Raw genomic sequence first — 16,247 nt, 5'->3', positions numbered from 1 at the left:
CCTGATCAAGGTCTCGGCCCCATCCTGGAGGGCGATATAGTTGTGCAACAGGTAAACCACAAATAGACAAGACAGCATGAGTGCTATGAAGGGAATAAAAGGATGTTATCATCATCAATAACTTGGCAGGAGTGGTTTTGGGGGTGAAGCTTCAGACGGAGCCGTTGGGGAAAGACCATCTTAGGGTGACAGTTTACCCTACATCTTAAGAGGAGACAGAAGGATCCCAGTTATGCAAGGATACCTTATCATATACTGAATGCTTATCTGGCATATGGAAGTCTATTTGGGGGCTTTCTTTCTGGCACCTGAATCAGAGTCTTCATTACTTTTGCTTTAGAGTAATGATAGGTCACCCTTACTTGATATGCACCAGGCTTTGCTCTAAGCCCTTCATATACATTCTCTCAGGGATGCTGATCGTATTTTTGAGAGTATCCTTGTCTTTTTCATAGTTAAAAAAAAAATATATATATATATATATATATATATATCCTGTTGCTATGGGTCAATTAATACTTATGAGTACCATATTAACTAGGGTTATTATATCTAAATTTTACAGATAAGGAAACAGAGGCTTAAAGATTAGGAGCCACATCCTGTGAAAATAAAGGAGTGCCTTCCAGGAATATCATACCTTCCCCCAAACACACAGCATCATTGAACCTTCCTTCTCCCTCACCCTTTATCTAGACAATCACCCACCTGCCAATTCCACCTCCTAATCCTTCTTCCCCACCCACTTCCCAGTCTCAGCCACCTCACTGGCATCTGATGCATCTGCCCTCTCACCCTCTGACACATTCATCTCAGAGCATCTAGATACAAAGCAAGTTTTAAAAAACACACATCTGTTCACTTCACTCACTTCAAACTGTCAGAGAGCTTCTTTCAAACATATCCAGTAGGGATTTTCTTGGAACTTTTAGCTCATAAATTTAGAACAAAAGCTTAGTGATAATTTCTCATGGCCACAGAATCTTAACAAATAGAGATTCCATACACTTAGTGGAAAATCTAAAGATGAAGAATGACATCTGCTTAAATAACCTTCCCAATTAGGTCCCAGAGTATAATGCTGGAAACTTCTCTAGAGCTTTAGGAGAAAAGGTATTAAGTAACTTCTCAAGTGAATTTGCTTAATGCTTTGTCTTTTAGGATTTTTTTTTTTTCTTTTCGTTTTCTGGTAATCCAGATTCTATCAATCAAATCAAAGAGAAAGGAAACCCACAGTGGGGTGAGGGGCAGGACAAGTCTAACTCTACGAAAGCCTTAGAAGTAGCATGAGATGCTCTAGCTGCAATGAAATGGGCATCTCAGTCTCTATTTCCAAATCTCTTCTGCCAAGCAGAAAAAGCCATGAAAGGACCCGCCGGAGACTGAGAATCAAGAGGCCTGCTGACAGCCTAAGAACCTCCCACACTTCCTCATATTTTCCTGACACTCCATCTTATTTCCAAACAAGAAAGAGCATATCATTCCAAGCAGTCAGCTTTGGGTAAGAAACAAAAGTTGAAAAACATGTTTGTGACTTAAGATAAAGGTATTGCTGGGCCACTGTCTCTATCTTCCAAAGAATGCATTTAGCTCCTGCCCCCCAAAATTGACTGCAAGATTTCTTCCAAGATGTTTAAAATGAGCATACTCTGTTCCAATAGGGAAATGTTTAAATCCTTAAAAAATAAAGTTAGAGCAAAGAATATAAAAAAAAATCTCACTAGTTATTTTTAAATAATATAAAAAGCCTAATGTATTACAAATACGCATTGTACTTATGAATTCTCAGTGGAAGCAGGTGAGAACTCTGAATTTTTTTCTGTTTTATTCCATAGTATGGCTTATATTTAATCTTAGGGCTTAGGGTCAGGAACAGAAAAGTTGGCTAGAATGGCTCACCTTCCATTCAACCATCCACCGGTTAATGAACAGATACCAGGCGCTGTGCAGGGAGGGGCACCCAGTTAGACCAGACATGTAAACTAACGGTTAGAAAGAGTAGTTTTAAGAATCAAATGTAAGTGGTGCCTCCAGGGAAATGGAGAGCAGAGTGGTGATTACCAGGGGCAGGCGGGGCGGGGTGGTGGTGGAGATATTTGTCAAAGGGTACAAACTTCCAGTTATTAGATTAACAATATCTGGGGGTCTAATGTACAGCATGGTGGTTGTAGCTAATAACGCAGTATTATATACCTATATGTTGCTAAGAGAGTAGATCTTATGTTCTCACCGTAAGAAAGAAATGATAATTATGTGATGGGATGGAAGTGTTAGCTAACTCTATGGTGGTAATCATTTTGCACCATATAAATGTATCAAATCAACACATTGTACTCCTTAAACTTGCACAATGTTATATGTAATTATATCTCAATAAAGCTAAAAAGAAGAATCAATGCAAGAATGAAAGCGAAGAAAGCTATTAGTTCTGTCTTTAAGCCAGGGACATTTCATAGAGGAGGAGCCACTTGACAAAACAGTATGGATCTAGCAGATGGAGCAGAGGGAAGTTGGAAGAGCAGCCCCAGTAAAGGAACCAGCAGAGAGGAGCCCATGTGGGCCTGTGGTACTGGGGCAGCGTGGGGGGAGCTGCATTCACAGAATGATGAGAGGGTTGGGCAGGACCAAAGGAGGGAAATAAGGCTGGAGAGGTGAGCGTGGACCAGATTGTGAGGAGCCGTGAACACCTTTCGGGGCTGGACTTTGCTCCACAGTCAATGAGGAGGTTCTAGAAACTACTTCAAATAAGGGTGATTGCTCTAGCAGGAGTTTACAGGATGGGTTACAGGGAGATCAATAAGGAAGATACTGCAGTGTCCCCAGAAAGAGAAGAGGGGACCTGAAATGAAGCTGTAGCAGCAGGCTGAAGAGCCGGGGCAGATGTCAGAGTTACTTCTGGGATGGACGTGACGGTGGTGGCCGAGTGGATGTGGAGCATGGGAGGGGTATTGAGGCAAGGATGGCCTCCAGGTCTCTCCGGTTGGGGTAACTTCATGGATGGTACTGTCATTAACCAAGTCAGAGCAGGAGCAGTTTGGAGACTGGGATTTGGGGAAGGATGTGGACACGAGTGTAGTCGTAAACCCATTAAGTTTGATGTGTGAGCTGTGAGCTGCTGTGTGGCATCCAAGTGGAGGCGGCCAATAAGCAGCTGAGAGTATAGGGTGGCAGCGTGAGGCTGAGCTCTAATACAAGGACGCTAATCCAAAAGAAACAGAGAGGAGGTCAAGGTCACCCTCGTCAGTGAAAACACCACACCTAGAATCCTCTCTCCTTATTCCAAGTTCAGTGGTCTCTCCATTTCCAAACACCAATGAAGAGCAAGCTTTACTGTCTTCCAACCGTGGTAAGGCAATGTTTTAAAATGTTAATTGACTGATTCACCCATGCTCACAAAAGTCCTGGAAGCGTTTTCTTGATCCTCAGCCCAGAGAGCAAACCTAACCTACCCAACAATAAAACAACGACCACAAATACTTAGCCATTAATCTCACAAACCATTCTCCAAGACAGAAAGACCTCCTCAACCTGCAGACTGCACAACAGAATTCTGAATAAAAGGAAAATTGAAGGGGTTACAAGTAGAGGAGAGTGTAAAATAAGAGACCGCAGTCTCCAAGGATCAGGTACCATCCATTGACAGCACCAAGGAGCCGTATGGGAGGCATCACCCAACAAGCCACCCATAGACTGTGCAGGTGCAGAGCTGTCCATTCCCTCTCTGATTTATCTACTATAGGAGACACTCTTATTCACTGGCGCATGGTGCTCTTAAAACCCTGTGAATAAAGATAGGGCCTGAATACCTATAGATACCCCTCTATAAGGGTGATGGTAACATGAAGGGAAATCTTCCACAGCTGTCCATACATGAAACCAGGTGAAAATCTCCCACAGATGTTGGACAGGGACCAGGAATTTCACAGCTATATTGCATTCTTCAAAAACATGCATGAGGAATTTCCTTGGAGAAGAATTTAAGCCATCTCTCTCTGACTAAGATGACCTATAACTCAGATTATCCCTTCCATGTAAACAAAGAGTTTTTCCTCCATCCTGGTCAAACCTAGGACTTGAAATTTGCCTGATGTTCCATAACTTAGATATATCAAGGTAATCTATTCACAGTGCAGTGTTGTCAGATGTCAGTGCCCAGAGGTTTTCCTGGAAGAATAATGGGTGACAACGCTGTCCTTACTGGTTCCAGTTAGAACAGCCTCTTTTCGTCTGTTTAGAACTCTCAGCCAAGAATCTATTTCCTTTGTCTCTGTACAGGATGAATTTGTTTTCTCATCACTTCTGCTGTATTATTTCACTCCCTCCAGGCACAAGTCGCCATTACAGATGAACCATTTTTCTCTGAGTAAAGGAAATTGAATTGGGCTGCATCAATAAATGGAGCTCCAATTTTTTTCCATATTTCCCAACAGCTCTGCAGATGGTATTAAGAAACAGGCATCTGTGTCTCCCTGTTGAAAAAAACAGGCTCTTCTGGAACTATGGGCTCCTGTGTTGCTGCTAGGTAACCAAGAGACTAGAGGAAGCAGGACCCAATCCTTCACCCAGCACACCAGCCAAGGGCCCCTCTCTCTCACATTCTAGTTGTATGCTCAAAAGAGAAACACAAATGGCAAGAAATGCAAGAAAAATGTCCAACCACTCTAAGTTTTGCCTTACAAATTATCAAAGATTTTAAAAAACGGTTATACTCAGTTTTGTAGCTACATAAGAGACATTCATATACATATAATTTAGGTAGGAGATGGAGGGGGTGAAAGATATTTTTGTCTATTTATGTGATGGAATAATGTATGTCCGTTAAAATTAAAATAGTGGAGGAATAGTTAATGCATAGACAAATGTTCATGTTATATTAATAAGTGAAAAAGCGGAGTACAAAATAGTATCTCTAGTGTAGTCCAATATTTGTTAAAAATATATAGAATGGATTATACACATTCATACCACAGTCTGAACACAGGGGATTGCAGGTGCTTTTAAAATTCTGGATTTGTGGTTTCTGTATTTTCCAAATTTTCTACAATGACTATGTCTATTATAGCTTTTGATTTCAGATTAAAAACAAAAACAAAATAAAACAGAACAAGTTTGGCTTCTGGCAAACCCTAATCCCAGGAGAATATTCTTCTTATATGCTTTCTTTTACATAAACAAAGGCTGTCCTGGCTGCATTTAGAACTCATTCATTCATTTGTTCACTAATTTGACAAGCATTAATTTAGCTCCTACTGTGTGTCAGAACATCTCTAAGTGGTAGGGACAATGTCGGGGTGGGGCAGGCAAAGTTTTTGCTGTCGTGGAGCTGACATTTTAGTCGAGGGAGACAGTCAACAAACAAGAGGACAACTAAGTAAATTAGAAAGTGCTGAATAGTGCTAAACACTCTGACAAAAATCAAACAGGGTGGTGGCACAAGAGAGAACAAATGGCTAGGTTTGGAGAATTACTCAGAATTGGGTACTCAGGGTTTCCAGGGAGCTGAAATTTGAGCTAAGACTTAAAGAAACAGCCAAAAGCAATTATACTCCAATAAAGATGTTAAAAAAAAAAAAAAAAAAGAAACAGCCAGTCATGCACAGATCAGAGGAAAGGCCCTTCTAGGTAGATAAATCAGCTGTGCAAAGGCCCTGTGGTGGCAACAAGGTCAGAAGACCAATGTGGTAGGAACACAGAGATTCAAGAGGAAAGCAGTAGGAAATGGTCTAAGGGTGGGTGGGGGTCAAGCTCGCAGGGCCTCATAGGCCAGAGTGAGGAGCTTAGATTTGAACCTAACTAGATCCAAGTTCCACTTATAAAAGATCACCCTGGCTGCTGTGTGGAAAACAGGGGTCGGGGGAGGTGGGCAGTGTAGAAGCAGAGATACTGTTGTCTCTTGAGGGAGACAAGAGTGGCTGCAGCTGGAGTGGTGCAGTGGCAATGATTCTGGGGTATATTTGAAAGGTTAAAGTGAATAGGATTTTGCTGATGGATTTGACAATTTTGTATTTCATGACACCACTGGGCAGTGAGAGAAGTTTAACCGGAGAAGATGGGCATTTAAAATCAGACCCCTCTACTCAAGATGAGGCCGGTGCTGGGAAAGAGTTTGCTCTGAGAAGGAACAGAACATGGCCCTGAGAAACACAAGACAGGAAGGGAGCACCATGCAGGCTGTCAACCAGCAGAGTATGGCCTAGTCCCAGGGAGAGGGGCCTTCAAGGTCCTGGAGGAGTAGAGTACCAGGGGCACCACCAGGGCAGAGACTCAGGAAGGGAGCAAGGCTGGCATGCGGACCAGGAGAAGACCGGGCAGAGCAATAGAGAGAGCAGTACTCACAGCCTGAGCCAAGAGGCTGGGCTTCGGCTTATTCATTCCCTCCCAGAGCAAGGTAGGATTGGCCCTGGAGTCAGGGGTGGGGCTAAGCCTCTATTTAGGGGCCAAATGGTGCAGCTGCGGCAGAGGGGCTCAGGCAGAGACTGACAAGCCATAGATCACAAGGGCTGCTCTCTTTTTTCCAGTATGGATACTCCTTCCTTTAATGGCAAAATCCAGTCTGCGTTCAGATTATCACGTGGGTCATCCTGAAAACCCTATTTATTTCTCTTTCAGCCAGACCATCTGACCATTTTCCCTTTTTTTTTTTTTATGCTGAAGTGGAGACTGGGGGGGACTAAAAAGCTCCCAAATTGGACTTCTCTTCTAAGAGGAGACATTAAAGGAGGTGAGGGCTCTTTTAAGTGAGGAAGTGTTCATTTTATATTCCCTTTTAAGCTAGCTGCTATTAATTTTCAATTTTATGCTGGAAGTTTGCAACTTACAAAAAATAAAAGAAAAAATGTAACCCTGCTTTTATAGATCATTGTGCCACATGCTTACTGTTTCATTAACCACATTTAAAAAGATGTTTATACCTTTTGTTTTTGGAGGTAATGATGAGTGATCCAAAAGCACGTAATTAAGAACAGCAGGAATATGGGGAAGAATTACTAAAGGACAATCAGAGTGTGGAGGAAACTTAGAAGCCATCTCACCTTGTTTTATAAAAGAGGAAATAAGATCCAGGTACTGCCAGTGTCCAGCATGTACCAGAGAAGAAGTAACTGTTTATCGAGTGAATGAATGAACCCCAGCCCTCTCAGTCTCTATCCAATGCTCTTCCCACCACCAGAGGATCCCCACTAAGGTTGTGTCCTGTGTACACTCAGAAAGTAGAGTCCATCTCACTCTCTCAAAACTATACTCATCTCTCAAAACTACTGAAAAATTTGAAAAGATGCACGCACCCCTGTGTTCATAGCAGCACTATTCACAATTGCCAAGACATGGAAACAACCTAAACGTCCACCGACAGATGAATGGATAAAGAAGATGTGGTACATATATACGATGGAATACTACTCAGCCATAAAAAAAGAATGAAATAAGGCCATTTGCAGCAACATGGATGGACCTAGAGATTAATATACTAAGTGAAGTAAGTCAAAGAAAAACAAATACCATATGATATCACTTATATGTGGAATCTAAACTATGACACAAACGAACTTATCTACAAAACAGAAACAGACTCACAGACATAGAGAACAGACTTGTGGTTGCCAAGGGGGAGTGGGGTGGGGGAGAGATGGCCTGGGAGTTTGGGATTAGCAGATGCAAACTATTATATATAGGATGGAGAAACAACAAGGTCCTATTGTATAGCACTGGGAACTATACTCAATATCCTGTGATAAACCATAATGGAAAGGAATATGAAAAAGAATGTATGTATGTGTATAATTGAATCAATTTGCTGTACAGCAGAAATTAACAACATTGTAAATCAACTATACTTCAATAAAATAAATTTAAAAAAAGAATTTGAAGGATTTTTGAAACAACGACAACAACAACAAAAAGAGAGTCCAGCATTCATGTAAATCGGGGACTCAGGGCCACCACAGAACACTTCAGTGAGAGTGACACAGCACCTACCAAACAGCTTGGCAAAGGTCTAGACTGTGCTTGGATGACTCATCCTGGTTCACCAGCATGAAGACCAAAAGCACGTAGAATGGCATGTCACCACCGTAACTGGAGCAGATAGATCTCGCATCTATTTTAGGAATCTGGAGTTTTGGCATGAACAGGGATTTGAGAGTTTCAAAAACATGCCCTGCCTTTTCTTCTTGGTAGATTCATCGCTAAGATCTAGAGCAGCTATATCCAAACCTTTTTTGGGGGGAAATACGTTTGTTCATACTTATGAAAAAAATGAGTGTTTATTTATAAATTGGATACACGTACAGTTCTCTTGATATATTATATCCATTAGAAAACCTATGCAATAGAAATTTTTTGAGGAGGTGATAAAAGTAAAATCCCAATAGAAGTCTGAATACTTATTTCCTCCACCCCAGTGGGCCATTGTATAAATCCAGGGTCTGGAAGCCATGGCTCTAGGGCCTCCAATTCTCCATCAGCCAAACCAAGAGAAAAGCTGCACCACTCTGCAGATGGCATTGGACGTGCACCCCAGTGGACACGCCCAACATCCAGCCTTGTGCCAACTGACCAGAGCCTCTTTTCTGAACCCTGCCCGTACTGCCCGAGACACCTCCCTAAAAGAGTGGAACTAGCCTACACTGCCCAACACTTTCTTTCACATAATTGGCACAGGGTCTTAACCAAAGAGGTGGGAGGATGGGAGATTCTGTGAGCTCCTGCCTCATTGTAAGCCTGGGTATCACAAAGAACATTTACTTAACACTCACTACCAACCCACTAACAGAAACAGTAGAAAATAGAACCCCATGCTGACTGTGGAATCCAGAAAATGATAGCCTCTGCTTTCTAATGACGATGGTTTAGCAATATCTTCACTTTTCCTCTCCTGCGGTTTCTTAGGGATGTGGTGGGAATGTATTCTTGTCCAAGGGCCAAAGCAGAATGTCTTCCCTGTCACAGACCACACTCCGGCTGTCACAGCTGCTCATGCTGACGCTCTCGCCTGGCTCACCTCCTAACCCTCAAGGACCGTGACCAGATTACTTCATGGGACATTTGACTGACATATTTTTTTTTTTTTTTTAACCCCAGCTGAATCCTTTAAAGCAATTGATTATTAATACTCAGGTGTGGCAGCCAGGTGCCAACCTGAGCAGGAGCAGTGATCTGGGAAGCTCAGAACTGAACTGTTCTCACTAATAAGACAAAGATTCTCAACACAGACTATGAGTAATTAGAACTAGGCCCGGAGTGAGCCATTCCTTATTTAACAAATTCAGCTTTAAAATCAGAACATGATTCCCAGAGGGGAGAGAGCCTTCCTGCATGAAGTCTGTTTGCCCTGCAACCCGGGTCTACGAGGAATTCTGTTTGGTGTGGCACACGCGTCCACAGTCTCCCCAACGCTGGTGCCCAGGGAAGGTGATGGTCCTGGGGGGCTGGACGTCTCTGAGGAGTCACAGGGCCCTGGCAGGCTGTGACTGAAGGCCAAACGCTCAAACCCTGCCCCGAACATGCAGCAGCTCTTCTCACTGAATCACAGAGGTTCCCCACGTTTATACAGGATGTCTCTTTTGGTAATTCATTTGTTATCACTGAAAACTAAATGTAGTTCCGTAGTTAATGGTTCTGTTTTCGCGAGAAGAAGTGGAACTGTTTTAGATGTATTTGATGTCGTCTAAGATACCTGGGCCAGGAATTTGACAAACAGGACCAGATCCCAACCCCAGTACTCACCCAGCTCCGTGACTCTGGGCAAACGGTCTCCCCTCTCTGAGCTTTCTCATTTGTAGAATCCCGAGGGGGTGTGCTACATCACGGATCAGCAAACGTTCTCTCTAAAGGCCCAGATAGTACATTTGAGGCTTTGTGGGCCAAGAGGTAAAATCAAGGATACTATGTAGGTACTTATATAATCATTTAAAATGTAACCATTAGCTCTTGGGCCAGAAAAAAAAAAAGAGGCAGCACTGGCCAGTTTGCCAACCCTTGTGCTAGAACATCCTTAACATTCCCTCTAACCCCCAAAAGCTATGAAAAATATTCCTGTCCCCAGGTTCGCATACTTATTGTGAAAGACCTCAAACCATAGTCCTGGAATTTGACCTTGACGTTAAGCAAAAGAACTGAAGAATTTAGAGCTAGAAAGCATTTGAGTGGTGCTCAAGTCCTATCTTCTTGTCTCAGAGACGAGGAATACGAGGCTCCCAAAGGTGGATGAGCTGAGACCAGAGTTTGTGCTTCCCCACTGGTGCAAGGCATTAATGCAGAAACAGAGCAGCTACCCAAAGCACTGCTGTGTTTATGCTGAGGAATACGATATTTCTTAAAATGAACAATTTATGGCATTTAGCCAACTACAGAACTGAAATGATACACACGTTGGCGTCGTATGATGTAAAATACAAAATCCTTGTAAGATAAAAACACTTAAATTGCATCAGGAACAAAGCATTTAGCTTCCTTCCAGCAGTGTAAATGCTTCAACATACAAAGCTCTCTTTCAAGTACGTTAAGTCATCAGTAAATACCAGAAACCAAAGTTCCAAAGATGACACCAACTCCAAAGAAAAGCACCAAAGGGGAAGGTGAAAGCTTTGAAGAGCTTGCAAACATGAATTTGCAGAGCTCACTCAGGAGGCCTTTATCTCTTTCCCTAAGTTGCTCTTGGCATGTCCTACCTTAGAGGAGTTGCCGACCCAAACTTCCCGAATTCAATAAATGTGATAAAGAATTCTGAATTTTGTCTCTGCTAATCCGATACTGCAGTTATAAATAAAACCAGAAGCTGGCCTCTGCTCTGCGGAGGCTCCTAGCTCCTGTGGAAGCAGCTTCGGCTGCTGTATGCCTGTCAGCAGTGGGAGACCGAGGGTGCCATTAAATGGAAAATTTGGGAGAGCCCAAACCCGAGCAATGCCAAAAACATGCTTAAAACAGCACTTTGTGTGAGTTCTTTCTAATTCAGGATATTAACCCATGTGTCCACATTCGCATTAAATATGCTCCCAATTCATGGTTTGACCTACAGTTCAATTTATCATATGTTTTCATGCACTCACATTTTCAACATTAAGCAAACAAAGCAGGAATTTAAAAAATTTTACACTCAGGATGACGGAAATGGCCTTAAAGCACATAGGGACAAAAATTATTAACACATTAACATCGACTGGCTCCAGCAGGTAGGACAATCTGGAAGGTGGTCTTTTTCTCCTTGTTTATGCTATTTTATTCTTTCTAGATTTTCTAGAAGATGATAAATTAGTTTTACAATGAGAAAATACAAACAAATAGCCACCCCAAACCCAATGGCAGGGACAAGAGTAATTAGAGCTGGTGCTAACAGTCTGCTGTCACCAGGTAGCGGTAACCACAGGGGAAAGGTGGTCCCACAGGATTTAGAAACAGCTCCTACTATTTGATGAAACATAACATAAAAGAAATTTCGAAAAGACCAGTGCGTCACTCCCAACGCATATCCTGACATACCCTAAGCCAAAAGGAAGAAATTACTTGGCACATGGGGGAAAATGTCATGGAAGAGAGACTCTGACACCCTGAGAAGAGGGTAAATCTGTTTGAGCCCTGGCCATGGAACTCTATAAAGGAAGAAAAGAGGGAGAAAAATTTTCATATCAGATAACCAGGGAGGAGACCAGACTCACTGGAGTCAGTGTAACCATGGCAGCCGTGGGCTGTTAGAGATTCCAACAGTGATGGGATCGGAACAACTGTGTAGGGTATGAAAGGCTCTGCCTGGTATGGTACAGAAAAACCTGCACATGGAGACCACAGTTGGCCCCGCGGGTCACCTGTTAAGTGTTAGGGTGGAGCAGGGTGGGGTCACAAGTATGGCCTGCTTGATGGGTGACAACTATATGCTTTTTATATGCTCAAAATGCCTTCATAGGTTCACATACAGATTTTCTAGAATTTCAATGACACCAACTCAAGTCACCTATGGTTAGAGCCAGACACTGTAAATGGCCCTTAAAACACCCCACTGCCCCCTACCCACCCCACACAGAGCCACATCCATGACACACACATGCACTCACATACACATGCACGCACACACACACATACACACTTACAGGGACAGTGCGAAAGTGTGGCTCGGGAGAGTTAGTTTTACTGCCCTACTTAATTCCCATCTATTCATCGATATAGACATTTTCTCAATCATATGCAAATGCAGCTTTAAGCCACCCTTAAACCAATCACATTGCCATCCCCAAGACATTCTTTTATGGAAATTTTGGTGTCTCCATTGTGCTTTTGTTTTGCCAGCAGGAGGGTGTCAAACATTTTCAACTCTTATTTAGTTGTGTCTACCAAGGAGAAGAAAGCATGGTTTCCTGCCTGTTTAATCATGCCAGCTCATACCATCACTCTGGTGGACAAGAGTGACCTTCACTGGGCATTGGTAATTGCCAGCTACCAAGTCTCACGTGATTCATTCCATTCCCCCTCTCTACCATAATCTTTTTTCCTTAACGAAAAATACACTCTACTAATAAAACATGCAAGCATTTTGCTGTATACACTGTGGGAACCCTACTCCATTTTGCATGTGAATTTATTCAGATTAATCACTCCTGAAAATGTCATTTTCACCCAGAACAATTCCCACTCTCAATTTTTTCTTCTCCGGAAATTTTCATAAACTCTAAGTGGTACTTTTCAAATGGTTTGTTATTCTCATCTAAAGCTTTCCACAGCACTAACCTACTCGGATCCTGTAGCTGAGCAACTTTGGGGTAACACTGAAAACTTTCTCATTGCTTAGTGGTGCCTAGGAACTGATTTTGTTTTTTCTCTACAGACACAGCCAACCTCAGAGATAATCCTTCAGCTGTCGTTTGGGTGAACGGGGTTATGCGTTCTCTCCCAGAATGCCCCTGAGTTCATCTGGGCAATCATGCTCTCCCCAGCTGTCTTTGAGAATCTTGAAGTTCCAGGAAGAATAGAAAGAGATTGTCAGACAAATGGGTGGTCGGGACCACTGAGAGTCATGACGGCAGCAGAGATGTCACCACCATGGCACCCATGCGAGACAAGGCACCAGGCCCTTCCCATGACCTCCAGGAGATGGTGCCTCCAAGGGTCAGGGTTAAGGTCCTTCTTTATTCTCCCAATCTGATTTTTTAATAATTCCTAATCAGACAACTCTTTTAACAGGGCTCAGACTGCCAACCTTCACCTGTTTATGGATCCAATTTCAAAATGTGTGATTTGAATCCCCCAAACAAGAATCGGAGCCACTACATAGAGAGGAGGAATAATGACATCAAAGGTAAGCAGAGATGTCTGAGTCTCCTCTACTCTGTGTCTGAAGCTCAGTGAAGTACCTAACTCTTCCAAAGGCTCCATATCTAAATGAAATCATTTTTGCCATTGCCTCTCTGATGTTGACATGTCACTTGAACCTTCCTGTGTCTCAGAACAGTCTCATTTCCAAAGAGGTTAAGGTCTTTTCCCTCTCAAGTTCTTGGAGACAAGGGCAGCACCTGGATAGGAATCCACAGGCATCTTACGTGTGTCAGCAACTCTGCTGCTTACTAGCTAGAGCCCACTGCCTCCTCCCCATCCCACCTTCTGCCTCAGCTCAACCCTCGTTTAATCTAGTCTCTGGACTATTGCAGTGGCTCTTATGGGGTCTCTGTGCTTCCAACACAGTAATTCTCAGGCAGTTGTTTTGTTCCCAAGGGCATCTGGCAATACCTGGAGACATTTTTGGTTGTCCAGACTGGTGGGGTACTACTCGATAGAAGCCAGGGATACTGCTAAACATCCTACAAAGCACAAGCCAGCCCCTGACAAAGAATTATCCAGTTCAACGGTCAATAGTGCTGAGATTGAAAAACTGCTCCAGCCATACCCATCTCTAATCTGTCCTCTACACACACACAAGAGATACAAAACACAATTCCAATCAGGTCCATGCTTGAAATCCTCCAGTGCCTCCCAACTGCCCTTGGGTTAAAGTCTAAACTCTCCAGCAATTTGGGTGAGTCCCATCACAATCTGGTCCTTCTCTAACTTTCTGCCTCACCTTTCATTCTTCCCCCGACACCTCTTCCCTGGAAGCCACACAAGCATCCAATGCAAGTTGACTAGACCACCCACAACTCCCTCTGCCTGTCAGTCTCATCCATTCATTCCTGTGCCCCCAACTTTACGCCATATACTCTGATAAGATTGAAAGGGAACAAGAGGCTCTCCAGGCAGCTTGAGGCACTAATATCTTGTGAGGCACACAGAAAAGTGAGCATGCAACCCAATCAGCAGAGGTAGAACCTACTCTTCACCTCTGTGATCCCACTGCTGTCTCCCCAACAGGCTGTGAGCCTCCAGGGAAAAGAGAGTATCTTCATCTTCATGGGGCCACAGCAACTTTCACAGCTAAGTATGGTCTACTTAGTTGTATACCACGTCTTTGCCAGAGCTGTTGTATTAAGGAAGGAGTGAAAATCTAATTTCTTCAATTTGGCTCTTTCTCAGACATAAAAAGTTGCAATATCAAAATACAAGGGTGAAACTAAATTCATCACACTGCATCTGCCCATCCACAAAAGTGGAGACATCTTTGTTGAAAGCTGTATTCTCTGCCTCTCTTCTCTTCATATATCAGAGACATATAGATCTATTAAATAATCTATTTATCCCTATAGAATGTTTAAATCCCATTACCTGATACTCAAAGACAAGACACATGAAGCAGAATTTGACTCTAAACTAGTAACTGAGATATAAGGGTATCAAGAACATAGCTATGTTGACTGTGGGAATCATAACTTTGAATTTCATGGTACCTAAGAAGATTTTGCTCTCTTCTCTAGACTGGGAAGTTCTTTCTATATACTGGGCATTTAACAATACTGTTGTTTCTACTTCTCTTCCTTTTAAATTGATACTATATCCTGCAAGTTGCTATGATCTGCCTGAGTTTCAAAACCCACAAAGATGTTCCATAAGGGGACAGTTCTCCTAGAAAAGAGAATTTTATTAGATAGTTATAGAGCTATTTTGGACATTTAAGCAGAGAAACCTATCAGTTTGACTTTACAGCTGGTGAAAGAATTAAAGATTCATACTTAAAATAACTGGAAAAATTGAAAATGTAGCTCATGGATTCCTATCATATATTATGGAAATTTTAAATTTTATTGCAGTTAATGATAATGCATAAGTCTCTTGTCCACACAGTTGTCATGTTAATGACAAGGTTAGTATTTAGAAATGGAACCTCATTATAGAAAATGGAGCAAAACAGAAGTTTCTATTAATTGAATGGAATGAAGGGTCCGGGGAAAGCTTGTCCAGGGAAAGCTTGCCCAGGCTCCCCTTCACATCTAGGGTGCTCACAAGGCATCAGTGGCCTGGTTTCCATATTCCCCATGGTAACTGGTCTTCCGAGCTTTATTCCCATCTAGGCTTCCATCTCTGCAGACAAGGCAAAGTCACAGTCCTAAGCTTGGGTTATCTATTTTCCCCTCTTCTTCTCCATTAGCCATATCCTCCTTCATTCAAACTTGGGTTAATCCTGACCTCCAGAAAAAATGATTTCCACTCAAACCAACTTCCAGACATATGGGAGGAAGCCCAGAAAATCACTAGTGATCAGAAACAAAAGCTGCTTTCATTGCACTTTGAGGAACATACAAAAACAGAGAAGGTGCTGAAAAATGTAGACAAGCAACATGGACCCAGGGACCCCTGGGCTAAGAAATTTAATTTAGCATGGAGCTTACGGAGTTGGTTGTCGAGACAGAGCATAAAGGAGATTATAACAAGATTGTTCTGGTTATCGTCATCCTGTGGCTGAGCCGGGGATCAAGGTGTCTCCTGAGACCCCATCCTTTGTATCTTGCACATTTTCCTTCCACCCATGAAATTTATGGCATCCCGTTGCCCAGTTCTCCTTCCAAACATTAAAGTTTCTTTTCAGGGAAACATTTACTAAAACCCCTTATGCTTCAGTGTGAATCAGCTGCTGCGACCTCTCCCAAGGATATCTGCATCCTAAGCCATATTCTTATCATGGGCTGAAGCGTTTTCCCCTATGGAAGGGATTCTTGACTTAAAGCTGCAGGTAAAGGTGATCTCTCAGGGACACAGTGACCCGCCTTCTTGAAACTGCCCAGTATCCAGATTTTAAATGATGAAACCAAAATCACATAAATTTAAGGAAAGCATGTTATGTTTGGGTTCAAGGTTCCAATAATTTTATTTTACGTGAATTTTTAAAAATTTACTTT

General features: G+C 42.6%; 1 protein-coding gene across 3 annotated transcripts in view; it reads right to left on the bottom strand.

The window, feature by feature from the left end:
* The window catches only part of FRMD3 (FERM domain containing 3), a 311,279-nt gene that overhangs the window by 35,767 nt on the left and 259,265 nt on the right, over positions 1-16,247 (bottom strand). The window lies entirely within an intron of this gene.

Source organism: Balaenoptera musculus, chromosome 6 (genome assembly GCF_009873245.2).
Source record: "Balaenoptera musculus isolate JJ_BM4_2016_0621 chromosome 6, mBalMus1.pri.v3, whole genome shotgun sequence".
Taxonomy (NCBI): domain Eukaryota; kingdom Metazoa; phylum Chordata; class Mammalia; order Artiodactyla; family Balaenopteridae; genus Balaenoptera; species Balaenoptera musculus.
The sequence above is the reverse complement of the archived record's forward strand: the minus strand, read 5'-3'. Positions and strand labels throughout refer to the sequence as shown.